This window comes from Vulpes lagopus, chromosome 4 (genome assembly GCF_018345385.1).
Source record: "Vulpes lagopus strain Blue_001 chromosome 4, ASM1834538v1, whole genome shotgun sequence".
NCBI lineage: Eukaryota > Metazoa > Chordata > Mammalia > Carnivora > Canidae > Vulpes > Vulpes lagopus.
The window spans coordinates 127840861-127857273 of NC_054827.1; the positions used below are offsets into that span (position 1 = coordinate 127840861).

The following is a 16413-nucleotide window of genomic DNA, read 5'->3' on the forward strand; positions in this document are numbered from 1 at the left end:
ACATGGAAAGATTTACTACATTTTTATTTCACCTGATTTTTGCTCTTCATTTCAGATATTTAGGTTAAATTCTTGCATACCAGTAGAGGTCATGAAAATGAATAAAAAGGCAGTCATCATGTGTCACATCTCCCCTGAGCTCCAGGAGAGAACAGCCCTATTTGAAGGAAATTTAATGAATAGAGGCCAGGCTAGCCCTCTAGATTTTCCATGAATATCTCCAGAGAATAAAGAACATTCATTTCTAAGGAAGATGATTTCACTGCTAGATTGTTCTGATTATTATAAATTATCTTCATTATAATTTCTATACACTGATCCCAGATTGGCCCTCTGGAACAACATTGAAACTAGTTTATTATTATTACTATTACTATTTTTAGTATTGTGCCATTCCTTCACATATTTGAAGACAATTTATTCTATTCAAGACTTCTCGTCTCCAGACTCAATATTAAATGTATTAATGTTCCACAACTGGCATATTTTGAAAAATCATTTTCAAATATCTTCCTCACATATAAATATGCTAGTTTACCACTAGAATTTGTATTTCCAGCTCTTAGCTACTCCTGAGTAGCATATTTCTATAACAGCATTCACATTCAGTTTTTTGGGTAGTCCTTCAAAGGTATACCAAAATGAAACAGAAAGCTATTTCAAAGGAATGAGAAACTTTTGCATTTCCTCTTAAGGTCTCCCTGCAAATAAAGGATTAGATGAGAAAACAGATAGGACTTCTATTTTTAGTCTTAACTATGATGAAAAGACCTCCTGTGCTGTGATAGCTGCATTCTTCTGTGATTTCCACCCCAGCTGGCATTTGTGTCATTCAAGAAATGGGAGTCAGAGTATTGGAGATTACTGAATAGCATTAGGTCCTCCCTGGGAAATGAAAAGTCAACACCTATTTTGTTTTACTTTCCCAACTTACAGAATTACCATAGTTCTTGCCAATATTTGACATTTGAAACTTAAACAAATTACCCATAGGCACAAAGCCACTTCACGCAGATTTTCTTATTTAAACAAAATGTCATTGAAAGGAAATCACAATACTGGAAAATCACTGCTTTCTCAATGACTGAATATGGTTGAGGTCCTGTATTGGGAGCCAGTATAATTTGATAATCAAAGCATTGAATATGATTTATCACTGAGTATAAGTGAACTCCACGAAATCATGTTTTCTACAAGTATCAAAATAAAGCAATAAGAAGCCAATCAGAGAGTAATTGAGAAGTATTAGACTAATTAACAAAGCAAGATAATGAGAGTCCTTTTAATTATATTATCGATGTTCCTTTTAAATCAGTGTTTATTTCCTTTTTTCCTAAAGAGGAAGTGAAATATAGGTTGTGGTGTGCAAATCTAACTGTCATCTTATGCCTAACCAGGTTCGGGAAAGTATACTTTCGGACTGCATGTTGGACAGCTTTCCTTGACTCCATATCATTTTATTTGGGACAGAAAAGGGAAATGAAAGAGGAAATGAATGGTGCTTTCATGATTATCTCTGGAATGAGATAATCATCCAAACTGGTGTCATCATTTTGATCTATCTATTAACTGGTTAGGTGGAAGTAAGGGAGGAAATGTGCAATTCTATTCCTTCCTTTGGTGTAAACATCACATTTGGTAGGAAACTCAGGTTGGTTGAATTGGTTAGCTCTATTGTCTCTCTCTTTTTTTTAAAGATTTTATTTATTCATGAGAGACACAGAGAGAGAGAGAGAAAAAAAGAGAGAGAGAGAGGCAGAGGCAGAAGCAGGCTCCATGCAGGGACCCTGACGTGGGACTCGATCCCAGGTCTCCAGGATTACGCTCTGGGCTGAAGGCGGCACTAAACCGCTGAGCCACTTGGGCTGCCCCTACTGTCTCTTTTATAAATGCATCTGACCCCTCAGGAAACCCAAGAACTTATTCAGGTCCCCAAGAAGTTGAAAGTCATCGTCAAATTAGACGTGAGAATCCCAGCAGCTAGAAAAGTGGAAGATGTAAACAGCAAAATCTATGGGACAATTTAGGCTGCTTCTTTTCAAATGAAAAACAAATATTAAACAATTAAAGACATATAAATATATAATAAGGTAATATTTAAAAGGGAAATGATAGTCATAATTTATAAATATTTTATAGACTTCTAACTTGAAAAATGAACTCTCTAGAGAATGGAGAGAAAGCCATCATCCATTAATGTATTTTGAAACATGAAACATTTGCACCATTGGAAATATAAATAGTTCTATATTTCCAAGACTGAAAGGTAGATATGATATACAATAATAATTTACATTTTCTGCCTCCTCACCATAGTCTTTATCTGAAACCATCAAATCTTTAGAAAACTTGACTTTGATTGGTTTTATTCATTCCAAGTTTTACTTCCTCCATATGCTAAAAACCTAAAAATAAAAATGAATAGAAAACTCAGTGCACTAACATCCAAATTGAAACCAAACCAAACCAAACCAACACAAAACAGAACACAAAGCCTTACAGTGCCCTCACTTAATATTGTACAGTTTGTGTCCAACAAGCAAGTGAGCAGAAGCTAAAATTTTTGATTTACCTTATTACTTAACCTATGTAAAGTTTATGGTGAGTTATCATTGATTCAAACCTTATACATACATTGACTTATTTATTCTTAAAATAACCTCAGAATCCAGATAATATTATTATTGTTATTTTCTGAAGGAAGCTGGCATTGACACTAGCTGTCAGGCTCTGGAGCCTCTTTTTTTTTTTTTTTTCATACTTTATGTGTTAAGCTGGCTTTCATAAAATGTTACTCAAATATCAGAGATCATTCCCCTACTTCTCCTCTTACTATTTACTATAAAAAAATATCTAAGTTAAGTTAAATTCTGTTTTTCTCTCTCTCTGTATATATATATTTATCCAGAACCTGGTATATAGTAGTAATCAATAAATGGAAAGTGTCATTTTGTTTCTTATTCTTCCTTTTATAATGTTGGGAAATATCAGGAAGGGAGACAGAACATAAAGACTCCTAACCCTGGGAAACGAACTAGGGGTGGTGGAAGGGAAGGAGGGCAGGTGTTGGAGGGGAATGGGTGACGGGCACTGAGGTGGACACTTGACCGGATGAGCACTGGGTGTTTTTCTGTATGTTGGTAAATTGAACACCAATAAAAATTAATTTAAAAAAAATATAAAAAGTAAAATAAAAAATGACTTCCAAAGATAGCAATAAAAGAAAAATAAATAAATTAAAAAATTTAAAAAAATAAAAAATAAAAATAAAATCTGTCCCCAAATTTACCTAGGAAAACCTACTCTCTCACATACTAAATCAGCTTATTCAGTGCTTATAGAGTCCTGATAAATATTACAAAACAAACTTTATAATCTGAATATTTTAGAGAGTAAAGTCTATAGCAGAATCTGGAAAATGTGTGAGCCTGATTTTGGCAGGTACAACATCAGTTTAGATTTGTGCTTGTTCTCACTAATCCCTATGTCTCCAGAGGTCTTGTCTTGGAAAGAGAATTGTGGAACAGACACTGAGCAAGACTATATATAATAGCCAAAGATAACACAAGCAAGAAAAGATCCTATCTTACTGATGTTCCACTGAAGACATTGTAAGATCTAAAGTTTTTGCCACTAAAGCAGGGGAACCACAGGCTGGAGGCTGCCTTGCCAGAGTAGAGCAGGTACAAGGAGTGAAGAATAGTAGCACAGGAGAACGGGACAAGAGACAAGAAAGGATCCTGAATACCTACCCAGGAGAGGCTCTAAATGGATTGAAAAATTTGTACCATATGCTAAACTCCGAGTATGACAGTGAATCTGAATCTATAAGGGTTTTACGGATGACCTGCAAATTTACAACTTTTTCACATGGTTGTGGGAGAACTAAGGGAGTGTTGTTGTTTTGTTTGTTTTTTAAGACAGCTTTAAGGGGAACGTAGGTGATTTCAGACAGCAGTTTCCATAATGCTCACCAAAATTATACTACAAAAGTCAAAACAATTAAAAAGGGAAAAGCTCAAATGCATGTGGCTCTTTTATTCTCAGCTACATAGATGTGGAAAGTTTCCCACTAAGGATGCTCATGAGGGTAAGCTATCCTCTGGCTCTTGTCTGTTTCTTCCCATAGATCTATAACAAAGGTAATTCAAAAGTCTTGGTTTGCTTTAAAATTGAATGTCACCTAGAAGCACCACTATAATTTTATTCTTTCAGTTGTACCCACCGACCTGAGGATAAGTTAGTTGCTGGTGGTAGATCCAATTTTAATGTAGTGGGTTTCCACTTGCAAGTTTGACTTTTGCTATCCCCAATAAAGACAATTAAGTAAACCTCATAATGCTTTAATTGAAATGTTAACAGATAATTGCCCATGTAATTATTACAAGTCATTTTATTATCATTAGAGGAGGATAAAATTCATCTGTATAATTCAGTATCAAATATTACTCTATTACTGAGATATATTTAATGTTAATGCATCTGTTTTATAACAACTTGGGAGTTTTCATTTTGGATGAATACAAAGGGAATGCTGATTCTGGGTATAGGAAGCATTTTATAAAGTAGGAATGTTGCCTCTGGTGAGTATCATTTACCAGGGTTTTGGCCATCTCGTTCTCAACAGTAGCTCCTAAATATATTGGCCTTTGCCCTGGAAGACCTCCTGCATTCAACATGTTGGTGACAGCAAGTAGTTCCCTATACGAAATGGGAATTGGAGATGATGAAGTCTCAGTCTGCTGTGTTTGGTTTTTGTGCCCCCTCTCAGTCATGAGGCAACTCTCTGGGTGCACCTGTGAACCTCCCATTTGGTGCCTTCCACTACTCTAACATTTAGGTGTTCTCCATCCATGACTTAGTGACTTATTGGTCATTTCAGAATGTTCTATACTGCTTTTGTTTAACTTTATTTTAATGTAAATTTTTAATCTAATTTAAATTTAATTGGCTAATCTCAGTGAGATTGATTTTGTTATTATAATCCACTTTTATCATTACCCTGTTAAAAAGTAACTGAAGGGGCACCTGAGTGGCTTCAGTGGTTGAGCGTCTGCCTTTGGCTCAGGTCATGATCCTGGGGTCCTGAGATCAAGTCCCACATCAGGTTCCCTGCAGAGAGCCTACTTCTTCTGCCTATGTCTCTGCTTCTCTGTGTCTCCCATGAATAAATAAATAAAATCTTTTAAAAAACGTAACTGAAACCCCTTTTTTAAAATGCATAACTGACCTTGTACTTTAGCAAATAACCAATTTCAACAATACCTTCCTAGGATTTCTATCATTTAGTCCTTTCTGATGGCACCCCAATTTTATTCCATATTCCAGGTCCTTCCTTTAAAATATTCAAAATTTTCTGGAGATTTTCTGTTTTTCTCCTATTAAATTATTTAATAAGTCTTCATTATAAATTACTATTCTAGTAATTGTTTGAAAAAATAGATATCACATGTGAAAATCTTGGTTTTCTAGTTTAGTGCCAAAAAATATCTATCCTCTATCTATCTATCATCTATCTTCTATCTATCTATCTATCTATCTATCTATCATCTATCTATCTATCATCTATCTCTTACAGGGGTCAGTCAAATTTGCTTTCAAAAATAAACTTTTCTTACTTTTTTTTAAGGATTTTATTTTTTTATTCATGAGAGATACAGAGAGAGAGAAACAGAGACACAGGCAGAGGGAGAAGCAGGCTCCAAGCAGGCAGCCCGATGTGGGACTCGATCCTGGGACTCCAGGAACACTCCCTGGGCTGAAGACAGGTGCTGAACCACTGAGCCACCCAGGGATCCCCTAAACTTTTCTTACTTTACCAAATTAAGTCATAGACATGTAATATAATATAAGTAATTTAGATTATTCTTATAATTCAATATTTGGAAAATATAAGTTGGGAAATAGAAACATTTAGTTGGTATGTTTTTTCTTCCTTGGTGCATTCCTCCTTGAATTTGGAACGAAATCATATTTTCTTTTGCACCAAGATGTCAGAGTCAGTTCTTGTGTTTGTTGTTGGTTGAGATGTTCAGTTCAGAATTCAGCACTGGGAATGACATGTATCCATTGTATAATGAGAAAATGCTACTCACATATATAATGGATGTTTCTGAATATAAACAGACTGTGTAAAGTGATATTTGATCAATGGTTTATTTCATAGATGGTGTATATCTAAGATTTGCAGTAGTCCAAATGGCCATATTTATTGTTTCTGACCATCTTACACTGCAGTTAAATAATTTATTTTGGAACTCTTCATTATTTGATTGTTGTTAACTGGCAAAGGCAAATGGTAATATTAATTCATTTCATAAAACTGAAAATAAAAAAACATTTTTGGAAATCAAGTTTTAACTTCACAATTTTGAGTATATACTACTCTGATTTTTAGAAGAAATGACTTAGTATGCCAGATTAGTCTCTCCGGAGAATTTCTAAAGAACTCAATTTCACTAGAAAAGAGTGGAAAATGTACTTATTTAATTATTTCTGAATCCCCTTGAAGATAAATATTCAAAGAGTTTGTATGACTATAATGTCAAACAAAAATGCCTAATTGTTCATTTGACTTGTATTAGTGAGCTTAAGGTAGGGCTTTTTCTGACTTGATATGAGCAAGTACATTTCCTTCAACAGACCAAACATAGATCCTGCATTTTCATTACTTAGTTGTCCAGCTATAAGGTATATGACAGGTAAAATGTATACCCAATTCATCAAGAAAAGCTTTAACTTTCTATGGATAAAACCATGGGAACATTTCCCATGCCCAGTATTTATTGTTGTCCCCATTAGGGACCATATGAAACTCTTCAGCATAGGTAATTATTGGTAAATGATGCAATTAATGGATTTAAATTTGAGGTCTTTTCAAAATTGTCAAACTTGATTTGTTTGTGGTTTTGTTGGTGGTGGTGGTGGTGGCGTTTTTGTAGTTGTTAGTATAAGAATACTGTCAGCCATCAGGTTCCAAATCAATTCAGATTTGTCCACATTTAAGTTTTCAGTACTCAAGAAGAAGCTAATTGGGATTTATTATGGGTACCATATGTCTGAGTCTCTTGGTCACATATAAATTGCTCTTGATAAAATAGCTAATTTCCTGTGAGTTTTCCTATTTTCCTCCAACATGCTGAACAATTTCATTTCTGAATGAATTCACACTTACAAATGCTTGTTTCAGGTTAGGAACTATAATTTCTACAGTACTCAGAAGAAACTTTCAAATACTTTCCTCTGGTAAATGATTTTGATACTCAGGTATTTTTATTTATTTTTTCCACTTATATTTTTCATCAGCATTGTTTAAACTATTGTCATTCAAAAACAAACCTGAGGGGATCCCTGGGTGGCTAAGCGGTTTAGCGCTGCCTTTAGCTCAGGGCGTGATCCTGGAGTCCTGGGATCTAGTCTTGCGTCAGGCTCCTGGCATGGAGCCTTCTTCTCCCTCTGCCTGTGTCTCTGCCTCTCTCTCTTTCTCTCTCTGTCTATCATGAATGAATAAAACAAAACAAAAAAACCTGACTAAAATTTTAGTGTTTTTTATTTAGGTTATTGAGTTGTTTTGATGCAATTATTGCGAGTACCAGTCATAGTACCTCCATATGTTTTACTAATCCATGACAACTCGATTTCTGTGTGTTGACATAGACATATTTTGTTTGCATATTAAACCATGTAGATATTATTTTCATTTCCAAAAGAGAAATACATTTTCCTACATTTCAGGAAAATTGACAGAACTTTAGCTAGAATTCTTTAGACCAAAAACTTTTTAAGAGGATTAAAAAGGGGTCATTCTTGCCACTCTCAAAGAAAAAAAAAAAAAAAAAGAATTATAACAGAATACTGTGAACAAGTTATGTGCCAACAAATAAGCTAAATTACATGAAAATGAGAAATCCTGAAAAAGGTACAATCTACCAAAATGGACTCAAAAAGAAGTAGGAAATATGAATGAACTTATTTTTTTTATGAATGAACTTACAATAAGAAAAGAGATTGAATTAGTAAACACTTCCCATAAAGAAAAACCTAGGACCATATGATCTCACTGGTGAATAAAAACATTCATCAAACATTAAAAAAATTAATAATAATCCTTTACAACTCTTCCAAAAATAGAATAGAAAGGAATACTTGCCAACTTATAATATGAAGTTTTCCTTTCATTCCAAAATCAGACAAAAATATCATAAGAAAAAATTACTACAGACCAGACCAATATTCTTCATTAATATAGAACTTACAAAATCCTGAAGAAAATACTAGCTAATGAAGTACAGAAACATATAAAAAGAGTTATATCAACTGAGTCAAAGTGGGACCAAGTGGGATTTATGCCAAAATACAGGTAGGTTTAACACACAAAATCAATGATGTAATGTACCATAACAATAAAATAATGGAGAAAAGAACACATGATTACCTCACAGACAAAAAAAGCATTTGACAAAGCATTGTATAAAGCATGACATTGTATGAACATCCAACTAGGAATAGCATAGGATTACCTGAAGCTGTTAAAGTGTGTTTACAAAAAACACACAGATAACGTTGTTGATGAAAAAGTAGTAGTCTTCTCAGATCATGCTCATTCTCATCATTTCTATTCCATACTGTATTGGAAGATCTAGCTTCAGCATTTATGCAATAAAAAGTAATAAAAGACATTGGATTGTAAGAGAAGAAGTAAAACTATATTTAAAGATGGCATGACCCATTAGAACTCATAAAGGAGTTCAGGAGTTTTGTAGAATTCAAGGTCAATATATAAAAAATCAGTTGTATTTCTCCATACTAACAATAAACATTCTGGAAATGAATTCAGATGCTATTTAAAATAGCATCAAAATAATAAAATATTTTAATAAAATGAATTCATTAAAATTTAATAATATAAGTGGAAGACTTGCACATTGAAAATTATAAAAATTGTTAAGAAAACTTAAAGACCTAAATAAATGAGACATCCCAGACCTTTGGGTTTGGAGACTCAGTATTGTTAAGATGCAATATTCACCAGATAGATCTACAAATTCAATAAAATACCTCTAAAAGTCCCAAATGCTTTTTGGCAAAAATCAACAAGCTGATCATAAAGCTCATATGGAAATGCAAGGGATTAGAATACAGAAAACAGTTCTAAAGAAGAAAAATTTGGGGAACTCATACTTCTTATTTTTTTTTGGGGGGACTCATACTTCTTGATTTTAAACCTGACTACAAAACTACATTAATCAAGACATAAGGGTAAAAATAGAGATCAATGTAATAGAATTAAGAGTCCATAAGTAAACCCATGTATATATGGTTAAGTGATTATTGCCCACAGTGCCAAGACAATGAAATGTATATAAATGTTTTTTTTTTTTTCAGTAAATGATGGCAGGATAGTAAGATATCTACATGGAAAAGAATATAATTAGACCCCTCTGTCACATCATATACAAAAACCAGCTCAAATGAATAAAAAATCTAATTTTAAGAGCTAAAACTCAAAAATTATCAAACGAAAACAGGGAGTATGCCTGGGAGGTTCAGTGGTTGAGCGTCTGCCTTTGGCTCAGGTGGTGATCCTGGGGTTCGGGGATCGAGTCCCACATCAGGCTCACTGCGGGGAGCCTGCTTCTCCCTCTGCCAGTGTCTCTACCTCTCTCTCTGTGTCTCACATGAATAAATAAATAAAATCTTAAATAACGGAAAACATAGGAGTAAATCATTTAGCCTTGGATTAGGCAATGATCTTTTACATATGACACCAAAAACAGAAGTGACAAAAGAAAAAAAATATGTAAGTTGAACTTTATCTAAACAGAAAACTTTTGGTCTTGAAAAACAATCCCCAGAATGGGGGGAAAGAATTGAAAGTAATATACCTGAAAAATAATTTGTACATGCAAAACATTAACAAAATTATTACAGTACAATAATAAATGAATTATTAAGCTAAATGATGGATAAATAATTTGGATAGACATTTCCCCAAAGACGATTTACATATGGACAATAAGTACATGAAAATATGCTTGATATCCTTAGTCACTAAGACATGCAAATTAAAACCACAATGGAATACCACTTGACATCCACAAATATGGCTATAATCAAAGAGCCAGACAATAACAAGTTTTGGTGAAGATGTGGAGAATTTAGAATTCTCTAACACTGTGTGTTTGAATGCAAAATAGCGCAGCAGCTTTGGGAAATGGTTATGCAGTTCTTCAAAATATTAAATATAGAATTACCATGATTCACTATTTCCATCCTAGGTGTATACCCAAGAGTAATGAAAATATAGATCCACATACAAACATACATTATGGTCCACAGCAGCATTAGTCATTATAGCTAAAATGTGGAAACTCCAGTTAGTTGATGGGCTCCAAATGCACATCAGCTTATAAACGGATAAGCAACATATGGCATATCCTTGCAATGGGCCATTATTATTTCCCAATCAGGGGATTTAAGTGCTAATTCATGTTACAACATGGATGAACCTTGAAAACATTAAGTTAGAGAAGCCAAACACATGAGCCCATGTGTTTTGATATCATTTCCATGAAATATCCAGAATTGGAAAATCCATAGATACAGGATATAGATCAACAGCAGGATATGGGGAGAAAGGAATATGGTTAGACTGCTAATGGTTGTGGGGTGTTCTAATGAGGTTATAAAAATGTTCTAGAATTATATATTGGTGATGATTGTACAGCTAGGGGAATATAATAAAAATAATTGAATTAGATACTTTAAAAAGTTGAACATTATAGCTTTAAAAGAATGAAGCATATCTGAATTTAAAAAATACTTGGAGTTTACAATGCTGAATAATTAATCTCTGGAAGCAAGCATACAAAATACACAAAGATGTAAACAGATATCCAGCACAAAGGTAAAAAATGTTGATATTGGACTGAATGTGGTGTTAGTTGGCATCTGATTTTCATGGTGATCTCTATTGGATGCTAACTATGTTTCAGATAATTTGTTAGGGACATGTTTTACCTGCACATTTTTCATCTAAATCCTCATAATAGTCTGTGAGGATTTATAAAATCTCTGATTTTACAAATGAAAAAAACAAAGCTTTAGCAATAAGAAATTAGTACAAAATCCTTCTATCAGTGTGTGGCCAGATTTGAACTGAGATATTCTGACTCCAAGGTCCATAGTATTCCACTGAAGTGCAAACCTTTCATTAATTAATTGACAGAATAATTGATTGATAAATTATATAATTTACTTAATAAGTACTTTTTTCTTTTTTTTTCAGTTTCTATCATAGGTCACTTTTATTTTTTTAAGATTTCTTTTTTAAGATTTTATTTATTTATTCATGAGAGACACACAGAGAGAAGCAGAGACATAAGTGGAAGGAGAAGCAGGCTCCCTGCACAGAGCCTGATGCGGGACTGGATTCCAGGACCCCAGGATCATGACCTGAGCCAAAGGCAGAAGCTCAACTGCTGAGCCACCCAGGCATCTCCACAGGTCCTTTTAAAAGCAAGGCAATACAAGAGTGAAATGTCAAGAAAAATCAATACTCTCATGGGGATAGCATTCTCATGGGAATAGGTAAACAACCAGGAAGCAAATTAATTTTGGTAAGAACTCTGAGAACATAAAATACGAGGACATGATAGAGATAGATTGAATGGTCAGAGGAGTCCTTGCAAAGAGGGTGATCTGTAAGCTAACACCTGAATGATGAAACCAACCAGCTCTACCAAAATTTGGAGGGAGAGAATCTTAAACATTGGGAGCAGTGCAAAAGCCCTGCAGCACTGAAAGTGCCTGGGCAGGAAGAAGGAAGATAGCGCTAGGGTATAATGATGGAAGTGGAGTGACAGGGTTGAGGTCTGAGAGACAGGCAGGGGTCAAATGATAAACTTTATAGACCTGAGCAATGGGTAGGGAGAGGAAGGGAATAACAGTCATGATGATCTGGATGGTAGTGATGGTGATGATTATAAATCTACCAGAAACAAAATCAGTGTGCATACCTGATATATGTCAGCACTTTGTTAAGTGGTTTACATACATTGTTCTTATTTATTATTCTCCAAGAACTTGGTAAGAGAGTTTTTTTTTTTTTTTTTTTTTTTTTTTTTTTTTTTTTTTGGGAGTAGCTCACTCTTTATTAATGGAAGGCCCTGGGTCACTTGGAGCTGGTGTACTTGGTGACGGCCTTGGTGCCCTCAGATACAGCATGCTTGGCCAGCTCTCCGGGCAGCAGCAGACGCACCGCTGTCTGGACCTCCCGGGATGTCAGTGTGGTCCGGCCCGAGTACTGGGCCAGCCGGGCAGCCTCGCCAGCCAGCCGTTCAAACACATCGTTCACAAATGAGTTCATGATGCTCATGGCCTTGGAAGAGATGCCGATGTCCGGGTGCACCTGCTTTAGCACCTTTTCCATAAAAGAAACCAAACCTCAGAGATGTTAGCTAACTATCCCAAGATCACACAGATAAATGAGTGATAGAGAAGGAGTTTGCATCTGTATGATTCCTTAACCACAATTACTAGCCCCAGCTGCCTTCCAAGGAAAAAAATCTGTAACAGAATATTATGCACCTTTATTATTTAATGGCATTTTTAGTTGAATTAATTAGAAGTTTTTGTTGCCCTCCAAATGTTTCTTGTGTGTGTTCTACTCTCACTGTGGTTGGTAATAATTCTCAAAGATTTGATGTTCATTATTTATATTTCTGGAACTCTAAGAATACCGACATCGTGATTTCACAAAGAACCCCCATGTCTTGAGTTGTCATTCTGGGTCACCACCCTTGAGGATATTTTTGGTGTGCACCTTATGTTCTAGGGACAAAATATCCCAGTCTTGCTGCAAAAGCCAGCATGTGCAACTCAAAGGCTACGGCAGGTTTAGATTGTCACTTATTAGGCAGATCGTTCTAAATAAGCAGGCAAGATCTTGTTATTTTGACATGCAGTTACTGAAAAGAGCTGGCAGTCTCAGGAGCATAAAATGAAATGTCAAAGAGTCCAGGGATATGTCATTGTCCGCAAAAAGCCATCAGCAACTGCCTGGAAAAACGTAAGATTTACATTTATTCCACAAAGTAGTAAACACTATTGACAAGTGAAATGTTTCCTGTGTTCTGTCCCCTGGGAGGATTTTAAGAAAGACAAATGATACCTTTTTTGTGGTTGTTTTTTAAAAGGTTCAAGTATGGGTCAGAGTGGTAGAGGAAAAGCTACAGAGCTGCTGTGAAATAAGACTCTGCCCTTTCACAGAAACACATCCCATCTGAAAGTGATATGAAGAAGCGAGAATAGGAGAAACTCTTATTTTCCTTGACCTCATACAAAGTTGGAGCTCTGCTGATCATTGATGGGAAACTGAGGCTCAGCAGGCCAGGAGGTTGCCTAAGACATCATTACTAGCTAGCGACAGAACCAGGTTTTTAACCCAGGCAGTCTGCTCCTAGAGCCTGCAAACACACTCATCATATGAAGAAGGAACCATACCCTATACATCTCTTCTTCAGGGAGAAGAGGATTCTAGTCATACTAGCTGGCCAGGTTGAACATGACATCCAGGGAAATAGTTTCCAGAGACCCTAAATCATAATTTCTGACTCGTTTATTAAAAAAAATCTCTACCCAGAATATTTTGAAATACTTTAACACGTCTAACATTGTATAACAATTATTATATGCTTATTTATCTGCCTGATCCACTCTCTTCCATGACTAGAATACAACCTCAAGAGATGAAGTGATTTCTATCTTATATCCCTCATCCCAAGCCAAGAGCCTGAAAAGTAGTAAATAAGTAAATGATTAAATAAATGAATAACTCAAGCTAGAAATAGTCTAGCAAATGACACTTGGAAGCTTTTGCCAACCTTCACATAGAGTTATGACTTGGGCACTCTTTTCAATTCCTTGAGATAAAATTGTTCAACCTTTCACTTGCCCTGGAGGGAAAGGCCAATCTAGCATCATTCATCTTCCAGGTAAGTTCAGAAGTATGTTTCAGGTATTATGATTTATGGTAAAGTTTTCAGCATAATAAGGGAGAGATCGCTACCTCTTTCCCACAGTTTCAAAATAGCTTATTCTAGGGTTAAAGAGCATAAGTAGATTGTATACAGTCTTGTTTGTCCTCCACTGAGCAGGCTTACATATTTATTTATTTTCCTTGGAGATACTGCAGTTTATCTCTGTAGGTGTCCACATATCTGCAAAGCATCCAGGCAAGGATTTTCAGGAGGATCTTGGCCAGAGGCAGCCAATATGGCAGTGGATTAGCTTTTCATTGATTGCCTGATGGGACAGGATGTGTGGGAGGGTCATACTAACTGGCAATCCAAGTCTCAGTCTTGAAATAAGATCAGTTTGTGCCTGCAGAAAGGATTAAGACAGAGTGTGTCTCTCTCCTGTTAACATCAGCTCTAGCTCCATCATTGTTACTTGATGGCCTCAAGCTTCCCCGTGACATCTGCTCAATCAACCTACTGCAGTCCTACTGGGGTCCTAATGGACTATTGATCGGAAAGTTAGCAGAGCAGGGTTGGAATTAACATCAGACACAAATATGAAGCCAAGATCTACACCTTCCAATCATATATTCTGACTTATACTCAGAGTTCCTAAATCCAGATCCAGTTGACATATAATGAGTATTGAATCTATACCAGGCACATCCTTGGCTGTTTATATAATTTACTTAACCTTCACCTAAAAGATAAATAGTTTTGCTTCTGTTTTATAGTGTAGAAATTGGGACTTAGATTAAGTGGTAAAAACAGAGTGGAATTCATTTTCTGGACATTTATTCTATCGGTCTTTCTATGAAGCCAGAGATGATTACTACCAGTTAATAGCTATGATCTTTGTACTGCTAATCATGACATTTTCAAGTCTATTATATCCCTACGTTATAGGTGAGCTTTTGTCCATAGATCGGTAGATGAGCAGCATATAGCTGTATGTGAAAACAGGAGTATGAATAAGATGTCCAATTATGATACTCATTATTATATTTCACAATAGCCCTCAAATCTTTTGAGACCACTATTTTACATATTTCCATCACTCTGGTTCAAGCCACAGTCAGCTCTTGATGAAACTTCTTCACTGGCCTTCTAACAAGGCTTTGCTTTTCTATCTTTAACAATTCCAATACATTCTCTTTTCTATAGCTCAAGGTAACATTTTGAAAATGGTATTCCAATAATTTCATCGCCTTTCAAATAAAATGACAAATATTTCATATGTCCCTTAAATCTTATGTTAACTCTTTAACCTCACCTGAAGCCATTCCCCCATGCCAATATTTTATGGGATATCTAAAAAGGATATCAAAGAAAAAAAAAAAGAACTGCTGGAAACAGGATGCTTGACCACTCTTCTGTTATTTATTGCTTCATAATAAACCATCCCAAAAGTTAGTGACTTAAAAAAATCACAATTATTTTGCCCACAAGTATGCACTCTGGACAGGGTTTGGTAGGTATAGTGTGTCTCTGCTCCACTGGGTATCAGCCAAATAGGTTCAAAATCATCTGAAGTTTACTCACTTACATGTAGAATGGCTGATGGTGGCCATTTGGCTGAGACATTAGCTGAGGTTGTCAGACAGAACAGCTACTGGTGATCTCTCCTTGAGGTCTGGACTTCTCAAAACATGGCAGCTGGCTGCTAAGGGTGAGTGTCTCAAGAAACAGAATGACAAGTGGAAGCTGTACTCCCATTTATGTCCTAGCCTTGAAACTCAGACATTCTCTTTGTCGAGGCAACCAGAAAGCCTGCACAGTTTCAAAAGGAGGAGAAACAGATTCCATTTTTTGAAGGGAGAGAATTTTAGAAGAGCATGTAGGACTAGAAATATTTTTTGTAGCCTTTTTAGTGGACAGAGCTAAGGTACATTTGCATTTCTCTCTCCCTCAGATAGATACATGATAGATAAATAGATATTTGAGTGTGTCTCTGTGTGTGTATGTGTATATATATATATATATATATAACACCTATATAGATCCATGAGATGCCTACACACATACAGAGGTGTATGGAAATCTGTAAATCCAAGAGTTGATACCAATATTTCCCATCCAATCATTACTATCCAACAACATAGGGCTTATTCTACTTTTTTTTCTTTCCATATTTGTAAACCCCTTCTCTAATACTGAGGCTCCTCCTTTCCCTACTATACATTTTTGTTTGATCAGTTTCCCTCTAGACAACCAGACTTTCATTGTTATTGCTACTGCCTTGCCTGGTATGGACACTTTATTTAACCTGTCCAGCTCCTTCCACTTTGCTCAAGGCTACCTATTTGCAGAGAGCCTCCGCACCTCATCAGTTTCCATACTGTGTGAGTGCTCTCTTTGCCTTCCTCAGGCTCTGAATTCCCATGCCAGCTACACC

General features: G+C 35.6%; 1 long non-coding RNA gene across 1 annotated transcript in view; it reads left to right on the forward strand.

The window, feature by feature from the left end:
- The window catches only part of LOC121490172, a 91768-nt gene that overhangs the window by 60372 nt on the left and 14983 nt on the right, over nt 1-16413 (forward strand). The gene's annotated exons all lie outside the window — the stretch shown is intronic.